The sequence below is a fragment of the Giraffa tippelskirchi genome, chromosome 7, assembly GCF_054371585.1.
Source record: "Giraffa tippelskirchi isolate mGirTip1 chromosome 7, T2T-mGirTip1v1.2.pri, whole genome shotgun sequence".
NCBI lineage: Eukaryota > Metazoa > Chordata > Mammalia > Artiodactyla > Giraffidae > Giraffa > Giraffa tippelskirchi.
Window position 1 is genome coordinate 109,762,923 of NC_137281.1, and position 16,750 is coordinate 109,779,672.

The 16,750-nt window shown below is 43.0% G+C and overlaps 1 protein-coding gene across 12 annotated transcripts in view; it reads right to left on the reverse strand.

Moving 5' to 3' along the window:
• Positions 1–16,750, reverse strand: part of TLN2 (talin 2) — a 493,069-nt gene that overhangs the window by 389,543 nt on the left and 86,776 nt on the right. For all 12 annotated transcript variants that reach the window (XM_081507557.1, XM_081507550.1, XM_081507555.1 and 9 more), the window contains exon 2: positions 12,452–12,537. The gene's annotated coding sequence lies outside the window, so the exon portion shown is untranslated. The remainder of the gene's footprint in view (positions 1–12,451; positions 12,538–16,750) is intronic.

Consider the following 16,750-nt stretch of genomic DNA (forward strand, 5'->3'; position numbering starts at 1 on the left):
CCATGAACTCCTACCCACAAAGGTAGACTGGGGAGTGCAGCCACCCACCCCTCCCCTGCTCCCCTGCTGCTGCCCTGTTTCCACAAAAGAAGGGATGGCTCCTTCTCTTCTCATACCCACAGCCTCTTATCCAGGGACAAACTGGCCACAGCAAAGGGTACAGCCTGTAACAGAGACCACTCAGCCTCCACCAGGCACAACCCAATGTGGCAAACAGCCAGAAGGAAAAGACTTGGGCCCTGACCAGGCAGGAAACCTGGATCCTTGTACCACTAACCTCAATGAAAACCTGGTAAATTACCACTCTCATCTGACCTGCAGGCAGACAGAATAATGGTACCCAAAGTTGTCTATGTCCTCATCTCTATAACCAGTGAGCATGCTACATTACATGGCAAAATGGACTTTGCAGATGAGATTAATTTAAGGATCCTGAGGTAGGGAGATTTTCCTGGATTATCTAAGTGGGTCCAATGGAGTCAAAAAGATCCATAAAAGCAGAGAATCGTTCCCAGTTATGGTCAGAGGAAGACCAAAATGTAGAATTTGAAGATGGAAGGACACAAGCCAAGGAAAACACGTGGACTCTAGAATCCGGAAAAGGCAAAGAGATGGAATTCTCCTCTAAAGAAGGGGTCCCCAACCTCCAGGATCTAATGCCTGATGATCTGAGGTGGAACTGATGTGATAATAATAATAGGAATAAAGTACACAACAAATGTAATGCACTTGAATCATCCCCAAACTATCCCCATCCCCCACCTGGTCCATGGAAAAACCCTTTCACAAAACCAGTCCCTGGCATCAAAAAGCCTGGGGATGGCTGATCTAGAGGCCCTGGAGGAACAGAGCACTTGATTCTAGCCTCCTGAGACTCGTATCAGGCTTCTCAGCTGCAGAATTGTAAGATAAAATAGATTTGTGCTGTTTTAAGTCACTAAGTTTGTGGCCATTTGTGACAGCAGCACTAGAAAACTAATACAGACTTTATTCTCTCCTCTGGAAATGAGAGCGTTTTCATCCTTTCTGAGAAGTGGGGTTAGTAGAACCTACAATCCATCACCTATCCTTCCAGAAGCCCCTGGGGCACCCCTGGAGAAACCTTGGCCCTTGACCATAAGTTCTCTGAAGGTAAGTAATTCACAAAACCAACAACCTCCATGTCAGATGGAATTTATTTAGTAGCATCCGCCCTTGTTTTGTGGGCTTCCCAGGTGGCTCAGTGGTAAAGAACCTGCCTGGCAATGCAGGAGACTCAGAAGGCATGAGTTTGATCCCTGGGTCTGGAAGATTCCCTGGAGGAGGAAATGGCAACCCACTCCAGTATTCTCACCTGGGAAATCCCATGAACAGAGGAGCCCCTGGCAGGCTATATATAGTCCAAAGGGTCGCAAAAAGACGGACACAAGTGAGCATGAGCATGCATGCCCTTGTTTTGTATTTTGCCACTAGAACTCATTCTTTTCTTAGTAATAAAAATAAAATGTCTCCCAAGTTACTAAGTAATTGGCAAACCCCAGGGGCCCAGAACACCAGCATCCACATTATATCCTCTAGATCAGTAAACGTTCCCCAACAACCACGCCCACCACAGAGGGCTTTAGCACTGCCTCAGATCCAGTAGTGAAATCACCATGGCTGCCTTCCAGATTTCTGAGTCATCTTCACCACTGCAGGTCCAAGCAGCAGCAGCTGGATTTTGACCTCAAGGCACCAAAGCCCAAACCCAGCCCTGGAAATTCAGCTGCTGCACAAGCCCCTGTACCCACCCCCCACCTCCCTTCTTTAACATCTTCCCTATGCAACTGCCCTGCTATCTCCTGGGGGCCATGCAGCTGGCTGAAGGACACACTGCCAAGTGTGATCCATGGGTGTAGTGATGCGCTCCAGCTACATCACGGGAGCTACTTAAACGGATTGCCTCTGTTCTCAGGAGGGTGTTTGAGGGTATTTCTTATCACTGAAATATTTCCAATGAACGAAATATCTGGGGAAGACAGCTACTGTCCTAACTTTGATGCAGTCTCACTAGAAAAGCCTATGCCAAGCCTCGTGGCTGTAGTGAAGATGGTAGTTTTTTTGAGCAGAGCCTATTTGTAGCTTCTACTTCTTTATTCTCCCAAGAGCTGGAGAGTGTGTGTGTCCCCTCCCCCCCCAAGTGCAGTTCCAGGGACAAGAGGTCAAAGTCCATCAAAACAGATCCAGGAAAAAGGAGCTGTCGTTCCTTCTGACAATCTTTGCTGTGTCTACTCAAAACTGGGGCCAAAAGGTGGGTTTCCCAGGGGATCTATTCAAATATAGATAGCATCACCTCTAAAGCAGAGAGCACCTAGATAGCAGGGACTTGTACTGGAATTGGTTCTGGCCCAAAAGGGAGTCTGTTCTAAGCACCAGGGTGCTTGAATTGGCCAGACTGGGTGCCAGCTGCTTTACAAAAGGAAGAAACCTGTTTTAGGGTGGGCAGGCCAACAAAGGTCAGCCACAGGGAATTTGATCACCTTTTTATCATCCTGTCATCACCCACTCCAGTTAAACCAAGATCTGCCACAGATGCCTGCCAAATGACAATGCAGGACCATGGTTCTGCCTTGGAGGAAAGTGCTCCTGAAACGTCACACAGTCATTCTGGGTGCCCGGGAGACCACGGCCACAGACAGCCCAGCACGGCCACAATAATGTGCCCAAGAGTCTCCCTCTGAGCAGGAGCAGAGGTGGGGAACTGGAGAAGGGGGTGAGGCCACGACTGCCTGGGCAGAAGGGAGCCGCCTCCAGCCTGACCCACATCTTCCCTCTCCCACGTGCTGCAACACATGCTCCAGAGCATCCATCAACAGCACCACTGCGTATAAACAGAACGAGAAGGATGCAGAGAAAAGGAGCCTGCGGAGAGGAACGGGCAAGTCCAGAGATGAGACATAGAACATAGAACATAGAACATAGAACCGGAAGACATATTGGCAACCCTTGCTACTCAGAGCCTTTGTTTGAAGCCCTAGAAACTCCTAGACCTGGCATGGCAATAATTTTTTTTTCAAGTCCTCTATATATTAAGCTTTCAAAATGACAAATTTTCAAGACTAACCACACTCTGTGCTAGTGACAGCTCTTAGGTCACTGGGTACCTAAGAATATCATCTTTTTAAAGGTGAATTTTTAAAGGTGCATAACTTCTGATCTCAAGATTCTAGAGAAATGCCACATGGTCTACAAATAAATATTTAAAAAAATGGTCACTGCAGTATTACAAAAATGTAGGGAGAGGGAAGGTGGGAAGCCCAGCCAGCAACGAGAGAATGAAAGCTCATACAACCTACATTTTCATGTAAAAAATAAGACACAACAATTAACAACAATAATATGTGGTCTTTCAATATACAGTCGATTTTTTTTTAGCATGGAAAGTGTGTTCATAATAGTTTTTCAAATACATTACACAGATTATTATACCATATCAATTTAAAAAGAAAAAACATGTTTTCTCATGTTTTTAAAATAATGTCAGGAGTATAAAGAGTCCTACTACTACTTTGAAAATACCTTCCCTTCTCACAAAAAGCGAAGGGTGTCAACAGTATCCTTTATTGTTCTTAAAGCAGGTAAGAGCTCTGTCTGCGAGGAGGGAACAGTTGTAAAAAAAAAAAAAAACCTGCCAAATCCCCAGTCAGTCATTCCTTTAATTAGACATCTTGCTTTTTTAGGCTTTTCTTTTTTTAATAAAGAGAAACATGCCCCTGAGGGTCTCAAATGAGAGAAAGCATTGGGATTGGAAGTCACCATGGACCCACAATTGCAGACAAGGTCATACAACAGATCAGAGCATCCCAGTTCGCTGGATAGGGGTACCTCTGGGTAGTCAGCCACAGGCTGCAGGCGAAATCCTTCCGTGCCTCAAACCCCACGTGCCCTGTGAGCAATGCTGGCTCTAGGGTTGGCATGTTTTGAAATGACGGAGATTGAGAAATCCTGCATTGAGGCAGAGGCAGGAAGAACTGCAAATCACAAAGTATCTGAATGCTGTTTATTGCTTCATTTGAAGGTCTGTGTCTATCCTTCAGCATCCTAAAATTTATTACACTGTGATTTTTTAAGTATATCTGGTACAAAAAGGGGAGATAGTCCCAAATTTGGCAACCTTATAGCATGAAACAGAGGTCCAGGAGGCTGGACAGCTTGACTGGGATTAGCAGTGGGAAGAATGTCATTATAGGGGAAGCTATTCTCTTTCTTTCTACAAAGTTTTTGCTCCTCTTCTTTAATTACTTGTAGTAAATTACCTTTGTAACATAAAATTACATTTTAAAGAAATATAAGCAAAACTTGTTACAGGAAGAGTGTACTCTTCCTTTTTTTTTTTTTTTAAAGATCCTCATCCAATGTCTCCCCTATTACTGAAAATAATTGAAGAACCCAGAGAGGAGGACAAAAAAGGCAAGGAAACACTTACTGTTGTGTTTACCTGTTAAGGCTTGCAATTACCAGAGATTCATCTGTTACCAGCAGCCTGTTTGCTCAGGGGTTCATCAGCAGTGCTTATTAAGCCATTGCTCTTCTGATACACTGGCTTGAGACAAGCCAATGGAAGAGAGAAAATACATTGTTGGGTTCATTTAACAAATGTTTATTGAGCCTAAGACTGAGTGCTGGGCCCTGGGATACAGGATAGATAAAGCATAATCCCCCTGTCCTCAGGGGCTCGTTTCTACAGACCAAGAAATTGGCTTCAGACATGAGCAAAGAGCCCAACCACAGGGAATACAGTCAGACAGAGGGGGAAAGGGGCACTTCAGCTAGTCTCCAAAGAGTGAATGGCCAGGATGAATACACAGTGCTCTGAGAGCATCATAGCTAAAACCATTCTCTCGTCTCACCTCCTTCCTTTCACTGTTGAGGAAAGAAGTCCAGAAAATAGAAGCCACTAGACATCGGTGCCAGTATGAGAAAGTGAAGTACAGGTAAACATTCTCGGGCCCAAGGTTACCCACTACAGAGCAGGGAGGTAAATCCAGCTCCCACTAGCTCCCGATCCTTAACTCTGGATGCAAAAGCCTAAAGAAGTGAGAAGGAGCTGCTTCTAAGATCCAATTTTGTTTTCATAGGTGGGCGGGCTCACCTCGCCACTCCAGTGGGGAGCTACAGGCATGAACTTGGTAACACAGAATTTGTAACACAGCCTAACAGCATAGTCCCTCCATGGCCCAAAACATGAGAATAGGAGTGCACACCTTGCCTTGAAAACCGAGTTACATGGATTCAACTTAATTCTGCATTTGGTGAGTGATTTAGTGGCTCAGAAGGTAAAGCATCTGCCTGTAATGCGGGAGACCTGGGTTTGATCTCTGGGTCGGGAAGATCCCCTGGAGAAGGAAAAGGCAACCCACTCCAGTACTCTTGCCTGGAAAATCCCATGGACGGAGGAGCGTGGTAGGCTACAGTCCACGGGGTCGCAAACAGTTGAACACAACTGAGCGACTTCACCTTCACTTTCACTTTTCAGTTTATACACAAACTCAGCATATATATGAAGTCAAAATCAAAGAACCTCATTCAAAACTTAAAACCCATAAACTCTAGAACTGTGTACCTGATACAGAATAGACAAAATAACCCTGAGCAGAATGAGGTTATTTGGAAATGGTCAGATACAAGAATCCCACACAGTCATCAGAAAATGGTCTTCAGAAACAATGCAATCAGGACTTCCCTGGTGCTCTAGTGGTTAACAATTGGCCTTGCAATGCAGTGGATGCAGGTTCAAGCACTGGTCAGGGAACTAAGATCCCCCATGCCTCAGAGGAACTAAGAGTCCACCCAGCCAAAAATAAATAAATAAAAATGTTTTTTAAAATGCCTTCAACCTGACTTCTCACCTTCTGCCTCCAGCAGGAGCCATTGAGGACTAAGTTGTAGCCCTGAATCTTAGGGCCAAAGGCAGTCACGCAAGCTGCCTAGACCTGTCACTGGGGAGGCTGGCAGAAGCCAGCAGGGGTGGAGTGAAAAGTCAGCCTCCCAAGTGCACTTTTCTCTTCCTTGTTCATTTTTGCGAAGCAATGACCAAGCTCCTTCTATAACTCAAGAGGCCAAAGTGCTACAGAAGCAATACTTTAAAGCTGACACACAGGGAAGGGTCATACCCTCTATAGGTAAAATGAGGGTGAGATGGAAGAAAAATAGCACAAATAATCAGCAATTCAGTCTTGCCACCAGTAGTAAAGTTCTCTTTCTAGTTGTGATGCAGGTGATGAAAGAAAGAGGAGATAAAACCCTGCCCAAGATTCAGCAGATCAAGCTGGACCCTCATCTTACTTGCTATGTGATCCCAGGCAAGTGCCTTCACCCCCGACCTCAATCTTGTCCTCTATGAAATGGTCACTACCTGCCTCGTGAGTCGTCGGGAGGGTTAAGGCACAAGGCCGTGTGCCAAGTGCTTTGCCTTAAACCTCGTATGTTGTAAGTATTCCATAAACAGCCACTAGAACTATTAACTACCCAAGAGGTGAATCAGTCTGGCTCCTTGTAAAAACTACACGACTTTTGAGAGGCCTGACTGCAGCTGTACAGCAGTGCTGAGCCGACAACAACACACCTGCATCTCAGGAGAACAGCCCCAAGGCCAGTTCACCAGCTGGATTCAAGATGGCCTCTTTGGCAGCAGCGTCCTGATCCTCCCCGATAGCCCCTTGAACCCTTTCTCTGCCTGCTTTTTCTGTGGTCAGTTCTCTGCTTCCAATATAGTCTATCTTCTCAACAACCCACTTAAGTGCGTTAGCCTAGGTGAGGCAGCCTGCTCTTAAAAACAAGAAACAGCCTCAGTATTTTCAGGAATGCTGACTTCAAAACAGGCACACTCATCCTATGAGGCAGAGACCTCATAGGATTTCACCTCAAGAATCTGAAAAGCACAGAACTTAAAGGGAGGATTTCACTGACAACACCATAACACACAATAACGAGGTATGAGCTCAGACACTGGTGAGGGTAACTTAACAGGTTCCCATACTCCCTGGTAGGGCTCGTATCTCAAACCACTCAGCCTCACACCGTTAAAGAGACGAACCCACCAGAAAAACTCCCATGGGATCTCTGGGAGTTTTGCAGGCACACACCCCACGCACTTCACCGAGAGTCACACTCAAGGACAAGTCTCGTGGGCATCAGGATCCTTAGACCTTTCTTCTCCAAGTGTGAGATACAAATCAGAAGCTTCAGCATCACCTGGACCTTGGAGAAACATGGGTTCATAAGCCCCACCCAGACGTACCCCATTGGGGTCCCCCTTTTAACTAGATGCCCAGGTGACAGTGCTTGAGAGTATTTAGAACAAAGTATAGCCAGAATGGACTGTGATTGCTGATTTAGGTTTTCACTCAGTCTTTTCCTTTCTTTGTGGAAGGAAGCCAACTTTATCCACTGGCACATAGAAGATAATCAATATTCGTTGAATGGATGAACAGATGAATGGGTGTTCTACCAAGTGACTCAAGAAACTTATCCTGTATTAAGTGCAAAGAAAGACACAAGCATGGGCCTGAGAGAGAGAAAGAGAGAGAGAGAGAGAGAACATTTGGGGGCAGGGAGAAGGTGTCTTTAAATGAGGTTGTCAGTGGAGGCCTCTCCAACAGGAGTTCACATCAGGGGCAGCATGAAGCTAAGGTGCAATGGATGAGCAGAAGCATGATGGGAAGAGGATGTCAGCCCTACATGTCAACACCTACACTTGCCACCATAAAGGGTCTCTGGCTGTAGGCCAGTAAGGATAGACAAGACTCATAAGATTCTTGGTCCAATGGTTAAGAATCCACCTTGCACAAAAACAAGACCCCTATATATGCTGTCTACAAGAGACCCACCTCAAAACTAGGGACACACACAGGCTGAAAGTGAAGGGATGGAAAAACATATTTCATGCAAACGGAGACCAAAAGAAAGCAGGAGTCGCAATACTCATTTCAGATAAAATAGACTTTAAAATAAAGGATGTGAAAAGGGACAAAGAAGGACACTACATAAAGATCAAAGGATCAATCCAAGAAGAAGACGTAACAATCATAAATGTATATGCACCCAACATAGGAGCACCACAATATATAAGGCAAATACTAACAAGTATGAAAGGGGAAATTAACAATAACACAATAATAGTGGGAGACTTTAATACTCCACTCACGCATATGGATAGATCAACTAAACAGAAAAGTAACAAGGAAACACAAACTTTAAATGATACAATAGACAAATTAGATTTAATTGATATTTACAGGACTTTCCACCCCAAAACAATCAATTTTACCTTTTTCTCAAGTGCACGTGGAACTTTCTCCAGGATAGATCACATCCTGGGCCATAAATCTAGCCTTGGTAAATTCAAAAAAATTGAAATCATCCCAGCCATCTTCTCTGACCACAATGCAGTAAGATTAGACCTCAATTACAGGAAAAAAACTATTAAAAATTCCAACATACGGAGGCTAAACAACACGCTTCTGAATAATCAACAAATCACAGAAGAAATCAAAAAAGAAATCAAATTATGCATAGAAACGAATGAAAATGAAAACACAACAACCCAAAACCTATGGGACACTGTAAAAGCAATACTAAGGGGAAGGTTCATAGCAATACAGGCGTACCTCAAGAAACAAGAAAAAAATCAAATAAATCAACTAACTCTACACCTAAAGCAACTAGAGAAGGAAGAAATGAAAAACCCCAGGGTCAGTAGAAGGAAAGAAATCTTAAAAATTAGGGCAGAAATAAATGCAAAAGAAACAAAAGAGACCATAGCAAAAATCAACAAAACTAAAAGCTGGTTTTTCGAGAAGATAAACAAAATTGACAAGCCATTAGCCAGACTCATCAAGAAACAAAGGGAGAAGAATCAGATCAACAAAATTAGAAATGAAAATGGAGAGATCACAACAGACTCCACAGAAATACAAAGGATCATAAGAGACTACTACCAACAGCTATATGCCAATAAAATGGACAACTTGGAAGAAATGGACAAATTCTTAGAAAAGTATAACTTTCCAAAACTGAACCAGGAAGAAATAGAAGATCTTAAGAGACCCATCTCAAGCACGGAAATCGAAACTGTAATCAGAAATCTTCCAGCAAACAAAAGCCCAGGACCAGACGGCTTCACAGCGGAATTCTACCAAAAATTTAGAGAAGAGCTAACACCTATCCTACTCAAACTCGTCCAGAAAATTGCAGAAGATGGTAAACTTCCAAACTCATTCTATGAGGCCACCATCACCCTAATTCCAAAACCAGACAAAGATGTCACAAAAAAGGAAAACTACAGGCCAATATCACTGATGAACATAGATGCAAAAATCCTTAATAAAATTCTAGCAAACAGAATCCAACATCATATTAAAAAGATCATACATCATGACCAAGTGGGCTTTATCCCAGGAATGCAAGGTTTTTTTAACATCCGCAAATCAATCAATGTAATACACCACATTAACAAATTGAAAGAAAAAAACCATATGGTTATCTCAATAGATGCAGAAAAAGCCTTTGACAAAATTCAGCATCCATTTATGATAAAAACCCTCCAGAAAGGAGGAATAGAAGGAACATATCTCAACATAATAAAAGCTATATATGACAAACCCACAGCAAACATTATCCTCAATGGTGAAAAATTGAAAGCATTTCCCCTAAAGTCAGGAACAAGGCAAGGATGCCCACTTTCACCACTACTATTCAACATAGTTTTGGAAGTTTTGGCCACAGCAATCAGAGCTGAAAAAGAAATAAAAGGAATACAGATAGGAAAAGAAGAAGTAAAACTCTCACTGTTTGCAGATGACATGATCCTATACATAGAAAACCCTAAAGACTCTACTAGAAAATTACTAGAGTTGATCAATGAATATAGTAAAGTTGCAGGATATAAAATTAACACACAGAAATCCCTTGCATTCCTATACTCCAATAATGAGAAAACAGAAAGAGAAATTAAGGAAACAATACCATTCACCATTGCAACAAAAAGAATAAAATACTTAGGAATATATCTACCTAAAGAAACAAAAGACTTATATATAGAAAACTATAAAGTACTGATGAAAGAAATCAAAGAGGACACAAACAGATGGAGAAATATACCGTGTTCATGGATTGGAAGAATTAATATAGTGAAAATGAGTATACTACCCAAAGCAATCTATAGATTCAATGCAATCCCTATCAAGCTACCAATGGTATTTTTCACAGAACTAGAACAAATCATCTCACAATTTGTATGGAAATATAAGAAACCTTGAATAGCCAAAGCAATCTTGAGGAAGAAGAATGGAACTGGAGGAATCAACCTGCCTGACTTCAGGCTCTACTACAAAGCCACTGTCATCAAGACAGTATGGTACTGGCACAAAGATAGAAATATAGATCAATGGAACAAAATAGAAAGCCCAGAGATAAACCCACGCACATATGGACACCTTATCTTCGACAAAGGAGGCAAGAATATACAATGGAGAAAAGACAATCTCTTTAACAAGTGGTGCTGGGAAAACTGGTCAACCACTTCTAAAAGAATGAAACTAGAACAATTTATAACACCATACACAAAAATAAACTCAAAATGGATTAAAGATCTAAACGTAAGACCAGAAAATATAAAACTCCTAGAGGAAAACATAGGCAAAACACTCTCCGACATAAATCACAGCAGGATCCTCCATGACCCACCTCCCAGAATATTGGAAATAAAAGCAAAAATAAACAAATGGGACCTAATTAAAATTAAAAGCTTTTGCACAACAAAGGAAACTATAAGCAAGGTGAAAAGACAGCCTTCAGAATGGGAGAAAATAATAGCAAACGAAGCAACAGACAAACAATTAATCTCAAAAATATACAAGCAACTTCTGCAGCTGAATTCCAGAAAAATAAACGACCCAATCAAAAAATGGGCCAAAGAACTAAACAGACATTTCTCCAAAGAAGACATACAGATGGCTAACAAACACATGAAAAGATGCTCAACATCACTCATTATTAGAGAAATGCAAATCAAAACCACAATGAGGTATCATTTCACACCAGTCAGAATGGCTGCTATCCAAAAGTCTACAAGCAATAAATGCTGGAGAGGGTGTGGAGAAAAGGGAACCCTCTTACACTGTTGGTGGGAATGCAAACTAGTACAGCCACTATGGAGAACAGTGTGGAGATTCCTTAAAAAACTGGGAATAGAACTGCCATATGACCCAGCAATCCCACTGCTGGGCATATACACTGAGGAAACCAGAATTGAAAGAGACGCGTGTACCCCAATGTTCATCGCAGCACTGTTTACAATAGCCAGGACATGGAAGCAACCTAGATGTCCATCAGCAAACGAATGGATAAGGAAGCTGTGGTACATATACACAATGGAATATTACTCAGCCATTAAAAAAAATACATCTGAATCGGTTCTACTGAGATGGATGAAACTGGAGCCCATTATACAGAGTGAAGTAAGCCAGAAAGGAAAACAACAATACAGTATACTAATGCATATATATGGAATTTGAAAGATGGTAACGATAACCCTATATGCGAGACAGAATAAGAGACACAGATGCATAGAACAATTTTGTGGACTCTGAGGGAGAAGGTGAGGGTGGGACGTTCTGGGAGAATACCATTGAAACAGGTATATTATCATATGTGAAACAGAACACCATTCCATGTTCGATGCATGGGACAGGGGCTCAGGGCCGGGGCAATGGGATGACCCAGAGGGGTGGGATGGGGAGGGAGGTGGGTGGGGGGTCCAGGAAGGGGAACACATGTAAACCCATGGCTGATTCATGTCAATGTATGGCAAAAACTATTACAATATTGTAAAGTAATTAGCCCCCAACTAAAATAAATAAATTTATAAAAAAAAAAAAAAAAAAAAGAATCCACCTTGCGATGCAGGGGACATTCGTTCGATCCCTGGTTGGGGAACTTAGATCCCACATGCCACGGAACAACTAAGCCTGCGCATTGCACCTCCTAAATCCATGTGCTCCAGAGTCCTTGAGCCACAACTAGAAAGTCCGTGCGGCACAATGAAAGATCCCACATGACTCGATGAAGATCCTGTGTGCCACAACTAAGATCTGATATAGATAAATAAATAATTTTTTTAATTTTTAAAAGAACCCTAGAACTAAGAAACTAAAGGGAAAAGAAAAAAATTATTTTAAAAAGACCCATAAGTTGGGCTCTGATGGTAGAAAAGTGTAGCTCTCAGGAGACACATTCAGCAGGTCCCCAACTGTAAGACAGCTGGGGTCAGGAAGGCTGTGTCTGGAGTCACAGTTGCCATCTCCATGGCTCCTGGAGGTGCGTGGGCCAGAGGAGGGCTGTGGAGGGAAGTGGTCCATAAGCTAGACTCTGTTTCCTGGCCACAACCCCTCCAGCCCTCAGATTCCGAAGTAGAGACATGGAGATTACTCACTGTTTTCTCCAAGCCGATCCAGGAACTTGCAGCCGACCATCCAAGGGTCGAGAAGCCCAGTCCGGATGTTACCCTGCAACAGCATGCTGGCCAAAAAGAGACAAACGACATGAGTCAGTGCAGGCGGCCACGTTAGTGAGTAAGCAACACTGTCTCAGCATGGAATGACACTGACAGGGTTCAGATGATAAAGAGCAGAAAAGGAAAGCACCCCTCGGAACCAGTGGTCTCACAGGACTGCACAGTGATACAAATGGCAAACTCCTCTGCCCTCAGCATCAGGAGAAGCACCGTCCCACCAGCAGCAGCTCCAGAGCAGCCTCTCTGCAAATCCCCCAATATGGAGTCTAGACATAGGGCTGCAAAGCGCCCTTGGAGAGAATCAGGCCCAACCCCTCTCTTTACAGGCAAGAAAAGCCAAGACTTAGAAAAGACAACGGGCCTTGTCTAAAATCAGCAGAGTATAAAGGCTAAGCCAGGAAGGGAATCAAGGAAGCAAGTCTATAAAAAAGCTTAAGTTTACCTGTAAATTACCTTCCTTCAAGAAACCTGGGTTCTAAATAAATATTATTCTTATCTGTTCTGGCTCTTAACAAACAAAGCAGCCTGCAGTTCCAGATCTTAATTGTTTCCCGAGTTCTCTCTCCTTTATCCCCAAAGACTTTGAAGAGCCAAACTGAAACTCCTGGTTTTCTTCGAAAACAAAAGAAAACAAGGGAGAGAAACAAAAACCCCGGGACTGTTCATATTTGAGTACAAGACAAAAGCTCTAAAGACTTTGGAGAAAAACTTGAAGACCTAAAAATTCCAAATTTATGAGATATAAACAGCACAGAATAAAAACAAAAGCTTCTCTTCTATACATCAGGTTTATAGACCCAAGAGACTAGAATGTTCCAGGGACATGCCTGGAGACCATAAGAAGTGGTACACTTCAAAGATGAGGGGGCTGTCTTGCTAAAATGAAATGGAAGACCAAAATGCCAAGTCTTTAAAAAATGACACTTCTGATTATGGTTTTTTTTAATGAATTGTCATCTAATTATACATTTAAGACATAATTATATAAATAGTTACCTCTTCCCCTGAGGTTCTAGTTACAGCTGACCTTGACAAATCAATGTAACCTTAGGCATATCACACCTAACCATGCACATCTTCCATCAACTCATCCATGAAAAAGTAGTGATGGGATAAGACTCAACTCTTCAGCTAGAGAATTCTGAAAATCCCCTACATTGCTGAAACAAGCTGAAGTACCTCCTATTAAGTCAGCTTATACAAAGCATAGTTACTCGCCTTCTTTGAAAAAATGAATATCAGTTGTTATAAATTTAAATTGCCATCTCTTAGGAAATAACTACAAAGTTGGTGTAACAATAGTCATGTTCTGTTTCCAGGGAGTTTACTTCGACAGTGACAAATCTGCCCCCATCTGCCCCCTAAATGGGGTATCTGGGTCTGTTTCCCCAAAGGTCCATTATTATTTGTAAGGATGAAAGTTAGGGTTTCTTTTGCATGAAGTGGAATTTAGGCAGTGAGGTCATTTGTTTTGAAACTACAGCAACCATTCCCTTTTTTTTCCCCCATTTTAGCATTTCAGTTACTCTGGGTCAAGAGTAAAAGATGAAGATTTCAGAGAAAATGCAAAGCCTGGTAGGCCACCCACAGAATGGTCGAAGATTCTGCCCTAGATAGTCCAGGGCAAACTAACTACGGGGGTTCCCTTTCTCAAGTTAGGCAAGTTCACTGGCAAAAAGTCGGCGCAGACTCGCACACAAGCAGACTCATACATATTTCAAAGAATGTTCAACAGTCCCAGGATTCATTTTTTAAAAATAAACAAAGAAACAGAACCTACCATACTGACCACGTGGTTCTTGATCCTTACAGGGCAAGAGGGTCCATAAACTCCTATGGAAATATGATGAACCCTCTCCGCCAGAAGGACATGATAGATTCAGTTTCAAATTTCCCCAGAAATTTCTCTGTACCTCTGGTTAAGAACCCTGGCTTAATTAATATAAGGAGTCCCTTTTCATCTTTCTCTCTGAACTTTGTACAAGCCCTTAGTAAAGAGAGTCGTGAGTGACAACCCCATTTACAAAGTGATACACAAGGGCAGGGACCGGTGAGAAAACTGGCTTTGTGCAGCTCTTAGGATGGAGAGTATGACTCTGCAGCCCAGCAATGCTAACAACTGTTCTTGAGGCCCCGGCTGTGCCTGGGAGCCTTTGCCAAACAGTTTCAACAGGGACCTTCCCAAGTCTGGGTTTGCACTTGGTACTCAGTTCTTCAAAACAACAACAAAGAGTAGCATGGAAACATATACAATACCATATGTAAAATAGCCAGTGGAATTCGCTGTGTGGCTCAGAGAAGTCAAACCAGGGCTCTGGGACAACCTAGAAGCGTGGGAGCGGGTGGGAGGTGGGAGGCAGGTTCAAGAGGGAGGGGACATATGTATACCGATGGCTGATTCATGTCGATGTATGGCAGAGACCAACACAATATTGTAAAGCAATTATCTTTCAACTAAAAATAAATAAATTTAAATGGCAGCAACAACAAAAATCAACAAACATCTGCATTACTTAGGAATGCATACAAAGGTACCAAGGATCAGTTAAAATGAAAAACTGAGATGCTTATCATAACTCTGAGGCAATAGGGGGCGATTATTTTTGAGATATTATTTTGAGATATATTATTTGAGATATTGTTGATTTCTTAGCCTGGCTGTCGGCTTCCCAGATGTTCAAGTTATTCCTATACGTTGCATGTATTAATCTCCATGTAGGTCACAGAGTAAAGCAATTTCCTTATAGAGAGATTCAGGCCAGGGACAAGGCTCTCCGGGACTTGTCATCTCAGCCCCAGCTCAAGACACAGCAGTAAAACTGCACTGAGCCCAGCACTGGTCTGAGGGTGGGGCCCACCAGGGAACAGCGACCAGCTCTGGCCCCTGGGACACCATCTATAAATAAATCTTTTTTTTTTTTTTTAAACAAGTCCACGCCCTGGGACAGTCCGGTGTTCTGGGCTGAGGCCACACTGACCTCCGATGCTGCCCATCACTCTGGGAAATGCTGGTGCTGAGTTTCGGTGAACTCATTGGTCTTCCTCTTCCATGCTCAGCAGGCCTATATCCTGGGGCACATTCTGTTACTGTGAACAATCTCAGCAAGTCTTCCTGAGCTGCTGAGAAAGGAACAAAGCCCAGACTCATGTGTCGAGCTTGCAGGACTGTTCAGCCATCTCCTTTCTCAGATGGATACAGAGGCAGGAGAGGCCTTACATCTTCTCCTTCAGCTGCCTCATTACTCCACCCTCCTAGTGAGAATTCTGCTCATTTAGTGAGTAGTCAAGACATCTACTGGCCAGAAAAAGAGGTAGACAGTGTAAAGAGCCGTGACCAATATGTTTAGATTCCTATCCTTTTTGTCAGAGAAGGAAATGGCAACCCACCCCAATATTCTTACCTGGAGAAATTTCATGGGCAGAGGAGCCTGGCGGACTACAGTCCATGGGAATCGCAGAGTCGGACACGACTGAGCAACCAACACTTACTTACACTTATTTGTCCCTTTTGCACACTTAACAATACTATCTTGACCAAATAAGGAAAGTATGCTCCTTGCCTAATAATTTGAGCAAGAGCATGTCATTCCAAAAAGACCCTTCTTAGGGTAATCTTACTAGAAGATAAGGGGCTTCCCAGGCAGCACTGGTGGTCATGAACCAATGCAGGAGGCATAAAAGACTCGGGTTCGATCCCTGGCCAGGAAGATCCCCTGGAGAAGGGCATGGCAACCCACTCAAGTATTCTTGCTGAGAGAATCCCATGGACAGAGGAGCCTGGTGGGCTATGGTTTATAGAGTCATAAAGAGTCAGACACAAGTGAAGCAACTTAACATGCACACACGCACTAGCAGACAAACCTCTGATTTTTTAGTTACAACAGCCAAATATTGTCACCATGACATCAAATAACATTTTAACCCAGTTTGGAATAACCTACACCCATACCCTGTGGCTTTTTCATACTGTTCATGGGGTTCTCAAGGTAAGAATACTGAAATGGTAAATGCAGCCATGAAATTAAAGGATGCCTGCTCCTTAGAACGGAGAAGGCAATGGCACCCCACTCCACTACTCTTGCCTGGAAAATACCATGGACGGAGGAGCCTGGTAGGCTGCAGTCCATGGGGTCGCTAGGAGTCGGAGACGACTAAGCGACTTCACTTTCACTTTTCACTTTCATGCATTGGAGAAGGAAATGGCAACCCACTCCAGTG